Source organism: Lithobates pipiens, unplaced genomic scaffold (genome assembly GCF_037356315.1).
Source record: "Lithobates pipiens isolate NorthernLeopardFrog02 unplaced genomic scaffold, aLitPip1_a1.2 Scaffold_30, whole genome shotgun sequence".
Taxonomy (NCBI): Eukaryota; Metazoa; Chordata; class Amphibia; order Anura; family Ranidae; genus Lithobates; species Lithobates pipiens.
In genome coordinates, this window is record NW_027507791.1 from 170,013,336 (window position 1) to 170,030,022 (window position 16,687).

At 49.4% G+C, this 16,687-nt stretch overlaps 2 pseudogenes; both read right to left on the reverse strand.

Moving 5' to 3' along the window:
* Positions 1-8,590: 8,590 nt before the first annotated feature.
* Positions 8,591-8,709, reverse strand: LOC143948011 (5S ribosomal RNA; annotated as a pseudogene).
* A 103-nt stretch (positions 8,710-8,812) lies between these two features.
* Positions 8,813-8,931, reverse strand: LOC143947442 (5S ribosomal RNA; annotated as a pseudogene).
* Between the last annotated feature and the right edge of the window lie 7,756 nt (positions 8,932-16,687).

Here is a 16,687-nt window from a genome sequence, read left to right on the forward strand (position 1 = left end):
GCAGGACCAAAATTTGTGCAGCAACGTGCCCTCTTCTTCTCCACACCTCCAGCATATGTTCGAGGAAGAGGGGAAACATTTCTGCAGCTTTGATGGTGTCAAATACCACCTGGTGAGAAGTTTAAAATTCGTCTCCTGTATCTTCGTGCACAGCGACATTTTGAGAGCCAAAGTGATAATGTGTTGTCTCTGTGCTGGGGAAAATTAGCAATTAAGGTCCTTTTCCCAGTTGGACAGACAGGTTAAGTGTGGGTAATCTGTTTGAGAGAGAATGTGGGCCAAAGGGCCTTCGCTCCTGCATAGAGTCTCAAACTCCGTCGAGGGCGGGCGAACGTTTGAGGATTGGGGATGGAATGGAGAAAATGATGTCGTTGCGCAGCTCTCCAAAAAGGCAGTTGGAAAAGCCCTGTCGGATCTGTTAGGGTTGAGAAAGAAGGCCATTTTCCATCAATGACGAATTTAGACGCATTGTCTAGGTTGGAATTTCTAAGTGGGTCCCCAGTTCAAAGGTTGGATGGCCACGTATAGGGAATAGGGGGGAAGTCAAAGACGTGAGTGTGTTTTGGGTAGCGATCAGGTGACTGACTTTCAACTAAGCCCCTATAGTGGGATGTGACATAAATTCTGTGGGTAAATACTTATAGCACCACATGGTGCTTCTTATCGGAATTTGGGAGTGAGCTTAGAAAGTTTGTTTCGATTCCAGTCCAATACACGCCCCAGATGGGAGGCCAGGTAGTAGCGTAGCAAGTTAGGGAGATCCAACACTCCCTGTTGTTTAGACAATGTCAGCTGTGACCGCTTAAGTCTGGGATTTTTGTGAGCCCAGTTAAATTGAGTGAGCAAGGATTGAACTTGCTTAAAAAACAGGACTGGAATCTGGATCAGGAGAGCTTGGAAAAGATAAGTAAATTTAGGGAGTATGTTCATTTTAATGAGATTGCATCTGCTGAACCAGGAATGGAGGCCAGAATGCCACCCGTGAAGCAAACTGCGGATCTTAGTGACAAGGGGTGGGGGGAAGTTCAACATAAACGTACGCGCGATGTCCGGTGGAATGTAAGTACGTGAGTATATTTTACTTATCCATGCCAGCATCCGTTCACTCAGACCTATATGGCGAAGGACCGAGAACATTAATTTCCATTTGACCCGATCAAAAGCCTTCTCGGCATCAGTACTCATGAAAAGACAAGGGGTCCCAGATGACTTTGCTTTACGGATCAGGGTAAGCACCTTAGTGGTGTTGTCCCTATTTTCCCTGGTGGGAATAAAACCTAACTGGTCAATATGTATAAGGGACTACAAGTGATGTGCCAATCACGTGGCGAGGAGTTAGAGAATAGTTTTAGGACCGAATTTTGGAGGGAAATCGGTCTGTAGCTGCCACATAGGCCCGGGTCTTTGCCCTCCTTAGGTATCAACGAGATGTGGGCTCTAAGAGTATCCTCAGGAAAATCCCCATTCGAGCTCAGAGTATTAAATAAATTCACCAAGCGCGGGCCGAGAATAGGGAGGAAGGTCTTAAAGTATTGTGCGGTATATCCGTCAGGGCCCGGAGCCTTACCCACCTTCGGAGGTCCCACAGCCGTCTGGACTTCTTCCAGTGTGATCGGGTCCTCCAAGTACTCCCGTGATTCCGATGAGAGGGTTGGTAGACCAGAACCGGTTACATATCTGTCTATATTGTCCTGTCCAGACCCTGAATCGGGCAGGTTGTAGAAAACAGAGTAACATTTTTCAAAGACTTCGACTATTTGGGTTGGGGTAGAGCCCTCTGGCCATTCTCATCTATCAACTGTGGTATGTAAGAGCCAGATTTCAACTCCTTTACCGACCTGGCTAAGATTTTTCTGCATTTGTCCTCTGACTCCTACGCCAGTTTACGACAAAACTGGAGTGCCGCTTTCGCTTTATAATGGAGTAGGACAGCAATATGGGTATGGAGTGTCCCCAATTCAATCTCTAAGGTCCGTAAGGGGGTATGTTTATGTTTCGCTTCCACAGAGGCAAGTTCACGAAACAGATTAGCAAGCTGTTCCTTCCGTGTTCGTTTGATGCGCGCCCCGTGCCTGATAAGTACCCTGCGGAGTACTGACTTGTGAGCCTCCCAAATTATCCCCGGGTCACAGTCCTGCTTTAGTTTTCTTGGAAATAAAGGTCCAATTCCCTGGTCACATCTGCTAAAACTTCCGGTATCTGGAGGAGGCTCTCATTAAGGTGCCAGAATAGAGACCTAGGTGAGGGGTAGGGAGCGAGGAGCAAGAGGCAGAAGTATCAACCGATGGCGAAAGGGGACATTAAAGTCCCCACCTAATATCAATTGGCCCTCCCGAAAGTCACATAATCTGTGCAGGGTAGTTCTGAGGAACGTGTCTTGGTGATCATTGGGAGCGTACACAGTGGCAAATGTAAAAAGGCGCTCTCCAATGTGGCCCCTAAGAAAAAGATATTGGCCCCCAGGGTCCACCAGAGAATCCTGGAGAACCCAGGGGAGCCTGCTAGAGATCAGAATGGAGAGGAGGGGTTAGTAGAGTGGTAGACCTTAGGGAAGGATCTCGACCATAGAAAGGGGAGGCTAGTATTTTTAAAATGTGTTTCTTGTATAAAGGCCACATCAGTACAGGATGTGTTCAGTTCTCACAGGAGGATCCACAATTTTTCAGGGGAGTTCAGTCCCTTAACGTTTAGAGAGGTGACCTTGACTGAGTCTCCCATCGCTCCTCGGGGAAGGGGAGGGGGACGTCAGAGAAAAGCAAAGAAAGTTGAACCAAGGTAGGTTTTGGGTAGGTAATGCATGGCGAGAACTAAGGCGGAGAAAGGAAGGGCAAATGGAAGGAAAGGTACAGGGAAAAAGAGGCCGGGCACCTCAACCCCAGGGGGAGAGGGAAATTAAGGGTTGTCCGCACTCAACAGTACAGGAAGGGTATACTAAAACAGCACAATTATGCTATAGCGCTTACCAGATGTACACTGGGTTTAAAGCGCTGTCCTACTTGGGTTATTGGGTAGACAGGTCGGAGAGGGAGCCCCCGAATCCTAGTCCCCCCAGTCCCGGCAGTGGTAAATGTCACGTCTGATACCGGTATGCAAATAAAAGACAATCAGTAACATCAAAGAAACAAAAAACAGTAGTATAACCAAAACAAAGGTAGAGCATATAACTGTCAGCACTGAGGGGTCTCCTCGGCTCACCCTAAACATAGGCATGCACGAGGGAGCCCGTCACAACAGAAAAGTTATCACAGAATGGGATCCACCACCCCCGTCCCATACCCCTAAAGTACATGCAGTCCCCGAACAAATGCATTTCTCCCTTTGGCAGATTGTCCTCTCCTTACCCCCTCTCCCCCGTCCACGCCCCGGGGGGAAAAGGGGCAGGGAAGGGGGGAAAGGGGGAGTGGAAGGGGGAAAGGGGGAGTGGAAGGGGGAAAGGGGGAGGGAAAGGAGGGAAGGGAAGGGTGGTAAGGGAGGGAAGGGAGGGGGAAACAGAGGAGAGGGGACAAACATGCAGAAATGTCAAGTCCTTTAGCGCACTCCCACCAGCAAACACCCGGACCCCATAAATTTCAACTCCTCCCCTCCATGGTCACCACATCAAGATGAAAGAGGAGTAGCCCTGGTCGGTGCATGGAAAATCCGGCAGGCAAGGGGCTAGGGCCACCATCCCTCCATCCAATGGGAGACTTCACCCGAGCAGCAGTCCTGGGGCCCGCCAATTAGTGTCTCTCCTGCATCGCCATCGGGGGCTGTGTAGAGCATCCAGAGGGAGGCTGGGACCGCCCAAACAGTAAGGGGTAAATCCTCCAGGGGGGTCCAGAGTCACCCTGGAGGGAAGCAGTGTCTCGTACCAATAGGCTCAATAAATAAGTCATCCAGGGTCCCCGAAAGCTGCAGAAGGCAATGTCGGCAAAGAGTAGGTGGGAGCCAGAGGGGGGGACAAGGGGCGCATCCAGGGGGAGGGGACACATATGCGGGAATGTCAAGCCCTTCCAGTACAGCGCATTAGGTATCACTCAGACCCCCCAAAGTGCAACTCCCCCATCTAAGGTGAAGACTCCAGAAGGGAAGATGAGCCGCCCTGGTCTGTACATGAAAGAACCTGCTGCCAAGGGGTTGGGGCCATCATCCCTTCCTCCAATGGGAGATGCCACCGGAATGACAGCCCCGTGTCCTGTCAAGTGGTGCCCCTCTGACAATGTAGTTGTGGTATATGTGGAGCATCCAGGGAGAGGCAGGGACCACCCACACAGTGAGGGGTAAAGCCTCCAAGGAGGACCGGTGTCAGACAGGAGGATAGCGGTGTCTTGTACAAGTTGGTTAATTAGACAAGTCATCCAGTGTGTTCCTGTGAGCAGCGGAAAGAAAGGTCAGTAAGGATTATGAAAGGGTGGGGGCCAGGGAGTGCATAAAACTGCCACCAGATGACCGGGGCAAAGAGGGCAAGGGGATGAAACTCAGATCTGGTAGGTGGGGGCGGGGGTGAGGAGTGTCCCTCATATTACTCACGTTGGCCATACCTTGAAGCTGAGCGCTCTGCATACCCAGGACGTTCTTCTGTATAATCTAGCCTATCTGTATACATTAGCCTGTCTTTTGTACACATTAGTCGGTCCTCTGTATACACTAGTCTGTCTGTATACACTAGTGTATACAGATAAGCTAGATTATACAGAAGAACGTCCTGGGTATGCAGAGATGGAGGCTAGGGTATACAGAGAGAGAGACTGCGTTACACAGAGAGGCAGGAGTATGCAGACTTGCTAGTGTATACAGATGGACTAGTGTATACAGTAGACCGGCTAGTTTATACAGAGAGGCTAATGTGTACAAAAGACAGGCTAGTGTATACAGATAGGCTAGATTATACATAAGAAGGTCCTGGTTATGCAAGAGATGGAGGCTAGGGTATGCAGAGAGAGAGGCTTGGTTACACAGACTTGCTAATGTATACAGACGGACTAGTGTATACAGAGGACCGGCTAGTTTATATAGAGAGGCTAATGTGTACAAAAGACAGGCTAGTTTATACAGATAGGCTAGATTATACAAAAGAACGTCCTGGGTATGCAGAGATGGAGGCTAGGGTATACAGAGAGAGAGTGAGGCTGGGTTACACAGAGCGGCAGTAGTATGCAGACTTGCTAGGGTATACAGAGAGAGAGGCTAGAGTATGCATACTTGCTAGTGTATACAGGCGGACTAGTGTATACAGAAGACCGGTTAGTTTATACAGAGAGGCAAATGTGTACAAAAGACAGGCTAGTGTATACAAATAGGCTAGATTATAGAGAAGAACGTCCTGGGTATGCAGAGATGGATGGCTAGTGTATACAGATAGGCTAGATTATACAGATAGGCTAGATTATACAGAAGAACGTCCTGGGTATGCAGAGATGGAGGCTAAGGTATACAGAGAGAGAGGCTAGAGTACGCATACTTGCTAGTGTATACAGATGGACTAGTGTATACAGAGGACCGGCTAGTTTATACAGAGAGGCTAATGTGTACAAAAGACAGGCTAGTGTATAAAAATAGGCTAGATTATAGAGAAGAACGTCCTGGGTATGCAGAGAGAGAAGTTGGGTTACAAAGAGAGGCTAGTGTATGCAGACTTGCTAGTGTATACCGGTGGACTAGTGTATACAGAGAGGCTTGGGTATACAGAGAGCTAATGTATAAAGAGATGCTAGTGTATACCGACGGACTAGTGTATACAGAGGACCGGCTAATTTATACAGAGAGGTTAATGTGTACAAAAGACAGGCTACTTTATACAGATAGGCTAGATTATACAGAAGAACGTCCTGGGTATGCAGAGATGGAGGCTAGGGTATACAGAGAGAGAGAGCGAGGCTGGGTTACACAGAGACGCAGGAGTATACAGACTTGCTAGTGTATACAGATGGACTAGTGTATACAGTAGACCGGCTAGTTTACACAGAGAGGCTAATGTGTACAAAAGACAGGCTAGTGTATACAGATAGGCTAGATTATACAGAAGAAGGTCCTGGTTTATGCAAGAGATGGAGGCTAGGGTATGCAGAGAGAGAGGCTTGGTTACACAGACTTGCTAGTGTATACAGACGGACTAGTGTATACAGAGGACCGGCTAGTTTATACAGAGAGGCTAATGTGTACAAAAGACAGGCTAGTGTATACAGATAGGCTAGATTATACAGAAGAACGTCCTGGGTATGCAGAGATGGAGGCTAGGGTATACAGAGAGAGAGGCTAGAGTATGCATACTTGCTAGTGTATACAGGCGGACTAGTGTATACAGAAGACCGGTTCGTTTATACAGAGAGGCTAATGTGTACAAAAGACAGGCTAGTGTATACAAATAGGCTAGATTATAGAGAAGAACGTCCTGGGTATGCAGAGAGAGAAGTTGGGTTACAAAGAGAGGCTAGTGTATGCAGACTTGCTAGTGTATACCGGTGGACTAGTGTATACAGAGAGGCTTGGGTATACAGAGAGCTAATGTATAAAGCGATGCTAGTGTATACCGACGGACAAGTGTATACAGAGGACCGGCTAGTTTATACAGAGAGGTTAATGTGTACAAAAGACAGGCTACTTTATACAGATAGGCTAGATTATACAGAAAAACGTCCTGGGTATGCAGAGATGGAGGCTAGGGTATACAGAGAGAGAGAGCGAGGCTGGGTTACAGAGAGAGGCAGGAGTATGCAGACTTGCTAGTGTATACAGATGGACTAGTGTATACAGTAGACCGGCTAGTTTACACAGAGAGGCTAATGTGTACAAAAGACAGGCTAGTGTATACAGATAGGCTAGATTATACAGAAGAAGGTCCTGGTTTATGCAAGAGATGGAGGCTAGGGTATGCAGAGAGAGAGGCTTGGTTACACAGACTTGCTAGTGTATACAGATGGACTAGTGTATACAGAGGACCGGCTAGTTTATACAGAGAGGCTAATGTGTACAAAAGACAGGCTAGTGTATATAGATAGGCTAGATTATACAGAAGAACGTCCTGGGTATGCAGAGATGGAGGCTAGGGTATACAGAGAGAGAGGCTAGAGTATGCATACTTGCTAGTGTATACAGGCGGACTAGTGTATACAGAAGACCGGTTAGTTTATACAGAGAGGCAAATGTGTACAAAAGACAGGCTAGTGTATACAGATAGGCTAGATTATACAGATAGGCTAGATTATACAGAAGAACGTCCTGGGTATGCAGAGATGGAGGCTAAGGTATACAGAGAGAGAGGCTAGAGTACGCATACTTGCTAGTGTATACAGATGGACTAGTGTATACAGAGGACCGGCTAGTTTATACAGAGAGGCTAATGTGTACAAAAGACAGGCTAGTGTATACAAATAGGCTAGATTATAGAGAAGAACGTCCTGGGTATGCAGAGATGGAGGCTGGGTTACACAGAGAGGCTAGTGTATGCAAGCTTGCTAGTGTATACAGACGGACTAGTGTATACAGTAGACCAGCTAGTTTATACAGGGAGGCTAATGTCTACAGAAGACCGGCTAGTGTATACACATAGGCTAGATTATAGAGAAGAACGTCCTGGGTATGCAGAGATGGAGGCTAAGGTATACAGAGAGAGAAGTTGAGTTGCAAAGAGAGGCTAGTGTATGCAGACTTGCTAGTGTATACCGGTGGACTAGTGTATACAGAGAGGCTTGGGTATACAGAGAGCTAATGTATAAAGAGATGCTAGTGTATACAAAAGACAACCAAGAGTAGACAGTGAGGCTCGTGTATACAGAAGACCGGCTACAGAGAAGCTAATTTGTACAAAAGACAGGCTAGTGTATACAGATAGGCTAGATTATACAGAGGAAGGTCCTGGGTATGCAGAGATGTAGGCTAGGGAATCCAGAGACTGTGTTACACAGAGAGGCTAGAGTATGCAGAAGACCGGCTATTTTTTTTTACAGATAGGCTTGTGTATACAGAAGACAGTCTGGGGAATTCAGTGAGGCTAGTATATGCAGAGAGGCTGGGACACCGAGACAATTGTAAAAAGAAGGCAGGCTAGTGTATATAGATTACGGGCACCTGTATACAGAAGACAGAGAGGCTAGTCTATATTGAGTGGCTGGTGTACACAGAGAGATTAATGTATACAGAAAAGCTAGCGTGTAAAGAAGACAGGACTTTATTTTTTGCTAATGCAACTACTTTTGAAACATATAAAGTGCTTTTTTCATATTTTGGTGCTGTTAAAAAGTGGTGTGTTGTCAGTGGTGATATCAATGTGACAGTTAATGTGGAGAACTACAACTATTCAAAATATTTGTTAGACATTTGACTACTACAAAATACTCTTCCCCTATCTATGGATATCTAAACTCTTCGAGGGTAGCAGGGCTAGTATCAATAATATTTTAAGTGGTAGAGGATCCCAACGAGATGGAGCTTTAATCTCATCTTGATATGACCGCAAAGCTGTACACGTGCTATTCTCCTCAGACTTCTTACCATTGGCTCTGATATCCATGCAATATGATCATTTGTTTGTAACTATTTGTATCACACATTCTGTGAAGTTGCCTTTGCATTGTATGTCGCATACTACTAAATAAAAAATAAAAAAAACAGAAGCCTATGGCACCTGGTATTCCCAGGCGGTCTCCCATCCAGGTACTAACCAGGCCCGACACTGTTTAGCATCCGAGATCAGACGAGATTTGGCGTTTTCAGGGTGATGGGGCCATAGGTGATCTCTTCGGGCACTCTCAACCCTCTTGACAAATGCCAAGATGGTCACCTTGGGAAACAAGCAAAAAAAAGAAAACGAATCAACGCCAACAACATAAAAAGAAGCCTACAATAACTGGTAATCCCAGGTGGTCTCCCATCCAGGTACTAACCAGGCCCGACTCTTCTTAGCCTCCAAGATCAGACGAGATTGGGTGCTTTCAGAGTGATGTGACCATAGGCAATCTCTTCAGGCACTCTCAACCCTCTTGACAAACACCAAGATGGTCACTTTGGGAAATAAGCGAAAAAAAAACAGGTCAACGCCAACATCATAAAAAGAAGTCTACGACACCTGGTATTCCCAGGCGGTCTCCCATCCAGGTACTAACAAGGCCCGACTCTATTAGCCTCCAACATCAAACGAGATCGGGTGCTTTCAGGGTGATGTGCCCGCAGGCAATCTCTTCAGGCACTTTCAACCCTCTTGACAAACGCCAAGATGGTCACCTTGGGAAACAAGCAAAAAAATATAAATAAGTCGGAAGCTAGAGACAATACGGCCCGAGTCTTCAATTTAATCCATGCGGCGCATGTACAGGGAAGGCCCTTGCTTATGTTGTCAACGGACGCGGAGAAGGCCTTTGACAGGGTGGCCTGGCACTTTATGCAGGACACCCTGGAACATATAGGTCTTGGCCCCAACATGATGAGCTGGGTAATGTCGCTTTACTCCACGCCGTCGGCAGCGGTACGGGTGACCGAGGGGTGCTCGGACTCTTTCCCCATCACTAATGGGACGAGGCAGGGGTGCCCTCTGTCTCCCCTAATTTTAATTCTGACACTGGAACCACTTATGTGTCACGTTCGGAATGACCCGAATATTACTGGCATATCCAAACCCTCGGCACACCACAAAATTGCAGCGTACGCTGACGATCTAATTTTTTCCGTCTCCAATCCACACATTTTGCTTCCCAAAATACTTGCGTCTCTACAGCGACACGGCAGCCTATCAAACTATAAAAACAATTGCGCCAAGTCGGCTGTATTGAATATATTGGTCCCGGATGGTGAGGCCAAGAGGCTCCGGTCCGCTTTTCCATTCTACTGGGCTGAAAAATCTATACGTTAACTGGGCGTTGACATCGCAGCGGATTTAGCGCAATTGTACCTGCTTAATTTTGTCCCTCTCCTGGATAGACTGAAATCTGATTTGGGAAACTGGCATGCTTTAACACTGACCTGGTTCGGGCGCTGTAATGCATTCAAAATGATGGCCCTCCCTCGGATCTTATACATGTTCCAGACATTACCGATCCGGTTACCCCCAATTTTTTTCAGACAACTGCAGGTGCTGCTCCGGGACTTTATTTGGGCGCGCAAACCGCCCAGAGCCCGTTTGCAATTGCTTGCCAGACCAAAGGACAAGGGGGGTCTGGGTCTCCCAGATCTCAGACAATACTACAGAGTGACTCTGCTAGCGAGAGTCGTTGATTGGCATTGTAATGGCCCACACAAGCAGTGGGTGGAGATTGAGGATGGTTCCATTCTCCTATTGACCTCCCCGTGGCTCCTGTCCTCCCTACCAAAAGACCTCAGAGGTCACCCCGTAGTGGGAGCTACGTTGGCTGTTGTGCGGAGGTTGTTCCGCTGCACACACATTGCTCCCCTGCCATCACCAATGACTCCGGTTATAGGTAATCCAGACTTCCCTCCGGGATTTACCAACAAGAAACTGCGACAGTTGAAAGTGGTGGGGAAACAGCGTCTGGGAGAGGTGTGGCCCACGGGAGGGCTCCCGACCACGCAAACTGTCGCCGAGCTTTCTGACCCTCCGCTTGACTTGTTTAGTGCTTATCAACTTCGTCACTTTCTTCTGGCCATACAAAGGGCCCCCTACACTCCTAGAGACCTGACACCCTATAAATCCATCTGTCACAAAAGGGAACCTGTGCGACACACCCTCTCCCTCCTGTACAACCTATTGAGTAGTCAGGAGGAGGAGTCGACCCCACCATTTATCCACAAATGGGAGAGGGACTTAGGCATCACATTTACCCCACAACAGATAGGGAAGATCCTGACCTTAGTACATAAAGCTTCCATCGCAATCCAATATCAAGATACAAGATAGTCTCACGCTGGTATAGAGTCCCATACCTTCTGAATAAAATGGATAGATCGATCCCGGATGTTTGTTGGAGGTGAAATTCAGATATGGGGACCATGGGACACCTTTTCTGGGCATGCCCGACCTTGAGGAACTTTTGGGTTCCCAGTAGCGTTTCAACACAGATTCCGAAAATTGCCGAGCATGAACGGCGCCTGCGCACTGAGTCCAGGTTCTATCCCCACTATCCAAGTGGACATAGAGTAAGAATATAAAAGAGCCGAGCGCAGCGAGGCCAAGCCCGAAGCGTGGCGAGCGAAGCTCGCCTGCGAGGGGCCCTCTAATATTCACAACCCTATGTCCGCTTGGATGGTGGGGCTACCACCTCCACTCACCGCGCAGGCGCCGTTCAGCTTCGGAGATTTTCCGAAGCTTCGTCTGCTCCATACTGTGCATGCGCAGTACGGCGCGGACACTATATCATGGCCGGACAGTATATGGCAGAACACCGGCACCAGTCAACCACCGGTGTCATGTGCGTCGCTGTGTAATATAGAGCAGGGTCCGGGGGCCAATACCTCCCCGCAATTTCGGTCGCAATAGCATTGCCCTACCAATACGCATATGTTTTCCGCGCCAGAGGAACTTGATAAAGATTGAGCGAACCGCATGAAAGAAAGTCTGGGGTATTTTGATAGGTAAGGCTTGTAGTAGATACAGAAGTCGTGGCATCGCGTTCATCTTCAACACATTACAGCGTCCGAACCATGACAGAGCTAGTGGGTCCCATCTTTTAAGGTCCGCTGTAAGCCCATAGGCTTCTTTTTATGTTGTTGGCTTTGACCTGTTTTTTTTTTGCTTGTTTCTAAAGGTGAGCATCTTGGCGTTTGTCAAGAGGGTTGGGCGTGTCTTGAGGAGAACGCTTACGGCCACATCAACCTGAAAGCACCCGATCTCGTCTGATTTCAGAGGCTAAGCAGCGTCAGGCCTGGTTAGTACCTGGATGGGAGACTCCCTGGGAAGACCAGGTGCCATAGAAGGATCTGGTCTGGTTAGTGTCTTGATTGGGAGATCGCCTGGGAATACTGGATGCCGTAGGCTTCTTTTTATGTTGTTGGCTTTGACCTGTTTTTTTTAGCTTGCTTCCCAAGGTGACCATCTTGGCCTTTGTCAAGAGGCTTCAGAGTGCCCAAAGAGAGTGCCTACGACCAAATCACTATACTATATATCTATATCTATAATAATAAATAATATTTTTAGTTATTATATATAAGATACTATATAGGTGATTTGGCCGTAGGCACTCTCTTCGGGCACTCTGAAGCCTCTTGACAAAGGCCAAGATGGTCACCTTGGGAAACAAGCTAAAAAAAACAGGTCAAAGCCAACAACATAAAAAGAAGCCTACGGCATCCAGTATTCCCAGGCGATCTCCCAATCAAGACACTAACCAGGGGGGCGTGGCCTAGGCATGAAGGAGTGAGGACACTCTTTTCCGGAGCTCCCGGTCCGTGACCCCTCCGCACCCCTTTACCACAGTCTGGTCGCATATTTCGGCATCGCCGACATCCCCGCGCTTCGAGCGGGGTCCGCCGCTGCTGCCATGGACAGGTACTTGGTCCCGCTGCAGCCTCCGGCCTCCACGCCGGATCCAGCCAAGATGGCGCCCGCGGCCTCCGGCGCTCCAGGACACGCGGCACAGAGGGAAGGTGAGCAGACTGCTATGCAGGGACACGACATGCCCCCGTTCTCCCCGCCTAGTGACTTGTCCCCGTGTCTCCCCCGCTCACTGTCCATGGCCTCGCTTGACAGCCCCGGACCATAGCGGCCTGCCACCCTGGTTCCCTCACAACTCCCAACTGTCCCAGAGACCCTCCCGCAGTGGAAGCCTCATCCCAGGACCGAATGGCCAGGCTGCTCTCGCCTCAGACACACAGGGGGACCCACCGCTGCCACCAGCACCTGCATTATTGGGGGACAAGGCCATCCTAGCTTTACTCCAAAACCTTCCCACTAAAGCAGACTTTAGCTGTATGGCAGCCAGGATTGAAACGACCTTGCGACATGAAATCGCAGGGGTCAAACGTGACGTGTCGGCTACGAACGAGCGGGTGACCACCCTGGCATCGGATGTGACCTCCCTGACCACTGATGTTTCTGGCCTGCAAGCCGCACATGATACCCTTGCTGACAGAGTGGCACAGTTGCAACTCCTAGTGGATGACCTTGAGAATCGCAACCGCAGACGCAACATCAGGATCAGAGACTTGCCCGAAGCCACTGGCCAGGCAGACCTCAAAGCCACAGTTACAGCTATATTTAACGCCTGTCTGGACCGCGCTGCTGACACAGTAATAGCCATTGATAGAGTCCACAGGACCCTGGGCCCCAGGAGCCCCACAGAGAACCGGCCACGTGACGTTTTATGCTGTCTCCACAATTACTCAGTTAGGGAGGATGTCCTGCAAGCGTCGTGGCGCAAAGGCAGCATTGATTTTGACGGGGCCCAAGTCACCCTTCTGCCAGATGTATCCCGCAAGACCTTCCAGATGAGACGCTGTCTGCGACCCCTTCTGGAACACCTAACTGAACGGAGGATTCCATACAAGTGGGGCCATCCGTTTCACCTTATAGTGCGCAAAAATGGGAGGCCCCTTGCGCTACGACACCCTTCGGAGGTCCCGTCCTTTCTGGAGGCTTTGGGCCTGCCCTCGGTTCAGGTCCCCGACTGGTTGGCTCCTGTTGTCCCCCAGGGAGCAGTGGCCCCGACGAACAACCCCTCAACCAGGCCACAGAGAGTGAGACGCCACCGTCGATCCCAACGTCAGAGATCGCAGGCCCCTCAAGATCGTGAACCCTGAGAGAGTACAGTAATTTTCCGTTATTCCTGTGTTATACCCTTTTTTTTTTGTTTTCTTTTTCTCTACCAACATAGACGGCTGGAGTATCCAGCTTTGTGTTGTTTACCATGCCACGGGCCATTGTTCCCAGCGCCCCCGCTAGGGGAGAGGAAGGACATTGGAAGAACAGAGTTGGACACTGCGCTTCCTGGACGAAGCCCTGAGTTATTGGCGGTACTGTTCACCATTCTCGTTACTGTTTATCTACAGGTGCCCTAGTCTCGGCGCTCTTTGTGTTTTTGGACTGCCTGGTGGTGCCCCCCGGGTGCCCCTGGGCGGCGTTCCCGCTCCCTCCCCCTCTCCTCCCCCCCCCTTTTTTCCAATTTTTTTTTGGGGGGGGGGGGCGGGTGCCTGGGTGGTATAAAGTTATCTATACTCTGTGTTGAAAAGTTTAATATGTTGGTCTAATTATGCACTGTTCTACTGTTGTTAACTGCCCGATACCTGCTGCAGTGATGTTCTATAATGCGTTTGATGTCGTAGTTAAGATGCCAAAGAAGCTCCGTGCACGCCCGATTGCGACTGCATGGACCATGGGATGCTGGAGGGGTACTGCACCGACGAGTTCCTCCCTCTGCAGTGCCTTACCTCTTCCCCCACTAGGCCCCTCTGCCCTAACCGGCAGGTTCTCTCCGATAGGAGCTTTAGCAATTCCCCGATCTATCCCCACCCCTCCTACCCTCCTCCTCCCTACTAACTCCGGACCTTCTCCGCTTCGTTACTGCTTTTCCTTTTTCTCCTCCTCTTCCTCTGTGCTTGAACTCTATATCTACTACTGACTCTGGTGGGGACCGCCGGCCGGGTACCACTGCCGTCATGGCCCTGAAGCTGGTTTCCTGGAATGTGAAAGGGCTGAATGTACCTGAAAAAGGGTCCAGCTGCCTAACAGAATTGTGGCGGATGAAGCCCCAAATAGTTTTCCTCCAGGAGACCCATTTCAGGACAGACCAAATACCACGGCTTTATAGTAAGCACTTCCCCCTGGCCCACCACAGCACTTCCCCTACTTCCAAATCGAGAGGAGTGTGTGTTCTTCTTGCTAAAAACTTGCCGTGGCGCCTGTTAGCTGTCCAAGCCGATAGTGAAGGGAGATATCTCTTCATTAAGGGAACTCTCCACTCGCAAACTTTTACTCTTGCCAACCTATACATGCCGAATGTGGACCAGCTGCCGGCCTTAGAAGCATGCTTGGATGCCCTGGCTGCATTCTCGGAGGGTACTTTGATCGTTGGGGGGGACTTTAACCTCACCTTGGACCCCCGCAGAGACTCATCATCGGGCACCTCTGCGATTTCTGCGAGAACGCGTTCACACATAAGAGACCTGCTACACTCCCACCGACTGATCGATGTGTGGCGTACGCTTCACCCACAGGATAGGGACTATACGTTCTTTTCCACCGCTCATGGTTCTTACTCACGTATAGATATGTTTTTAGTCGACCCACAATGCTATCCCGGCGGTCACAGACACTCAGATAGGCCACATAGCCCTGTCTGACCATGCCCCGATTTCTTTGATGCTGAAGCTACAACAGGAGTCGCGTGGTCAGTCCTGGTGGAGACTGAACGAGTCTCTCCTAAAGGACCCTGAGACCCACGCAGACCTGCTTAGGGAATTAGAAAGTTACTTTGATCATAACCGTGATTCTGTTTCCAACCCCCTCATGTTATGGGCGGCTCATAAATGCTACATTAGGGGCATTCTTATTAAACATGGTCATAGACTCAAAGTGGCCAAAACTGAGGCTCTCTCCAAACGTATTGCCAAGTTGCATGCGTGTGAACAACGACACAAATCCCAGCCGACTGCTGCGCTGGAGGTGAGAGATCTTAGAGAACAAATCAGAGATTTCTCTCTCTTTCAGGCTAGAACCAGACTCATGTGGGTCCGCAGGACGTATTATGAATATGGAGACAAGTGTAGTAGGTCCCTAGCGAACTCCCTGCGTGCCCAACGCAACGCGTCCTTCATTCCAACCATAACCTCCCCTTCGGGTGCCAAGCTTCATGATTCACGGGAGATAGCGGAGTGTTTCCGATCTTTCTATGAAGCCCTTTATAACTTGCACCCCCGGGACTCAGGAGATGCCCTCCAGGCCGGCACAGCAGCCATTGATGAGTACCTAGCTTCGGCAAACCTCCCGTCGCTTACACAGGAAGAGATAGAGCTTCTCTCGCAACCTATCTCCCCGGAGGAATTGTCGGCAGCGTTAAGAGACTCACCCAAGGGCAAGGCACCAGGCCCAGATGGGTTTACGGTCCCTTATTATAAGGCCTTCCTCTCCCTGTTGTCCACGCCGTTTGTGTCAGCTTTTAACGCCCTATTGGAGGGCCAGACCTTTCCACCGGAGCTGTTGCAGGCAAGCATCTCGGTCATACCCAAGCCGGAGAAGGATCCGCTTCTCTGTGCGAACTACAGGCCCATCTCCTTATTAAACAGCGACCTTAAGCTCTTCACTAAGATACTGGCGGAGCGGTTGGTGCCCATTCTCCAACGCCTGATACCTCTGGATCAGGTGGGGTTTATTCGTAACAGGGAAGCCCGAGACAACACTACCAGGACAATCAATGTTATAGAACGCGCCAGACGCCTTAAACTACCGATTATGTTGCTCTCTGTGGACACAGAAAAAGCGTTTGACAGGGTGAGCTGGCCTTTTTTGCTAGCCACCCTGCGAAGCCTGGGTGTACCCCCCCCATGCTTTCATGGGTTACAGCTCTTTACTCGTCACCGACGGCGATGGTTAGGGTCAATGGGTTTGCCTCGTCGCGTTTCACTATTGGCAATGGAACGAGGCAGGGATGCCCGTTGTCCCCCCTTTTGTTTGTCCTATCGCTTGAACCCTTGCTGCACCACATCAGGCAGAACATAGACATCAAGGGACTGGACACCCCCTCACACCACCATAAGGTCGCAGCCTTTGCAGATGACCTCTTGTTCTATGTCTCAGAGCCTCACATTACATTGCCGAATCTCTTAGCGG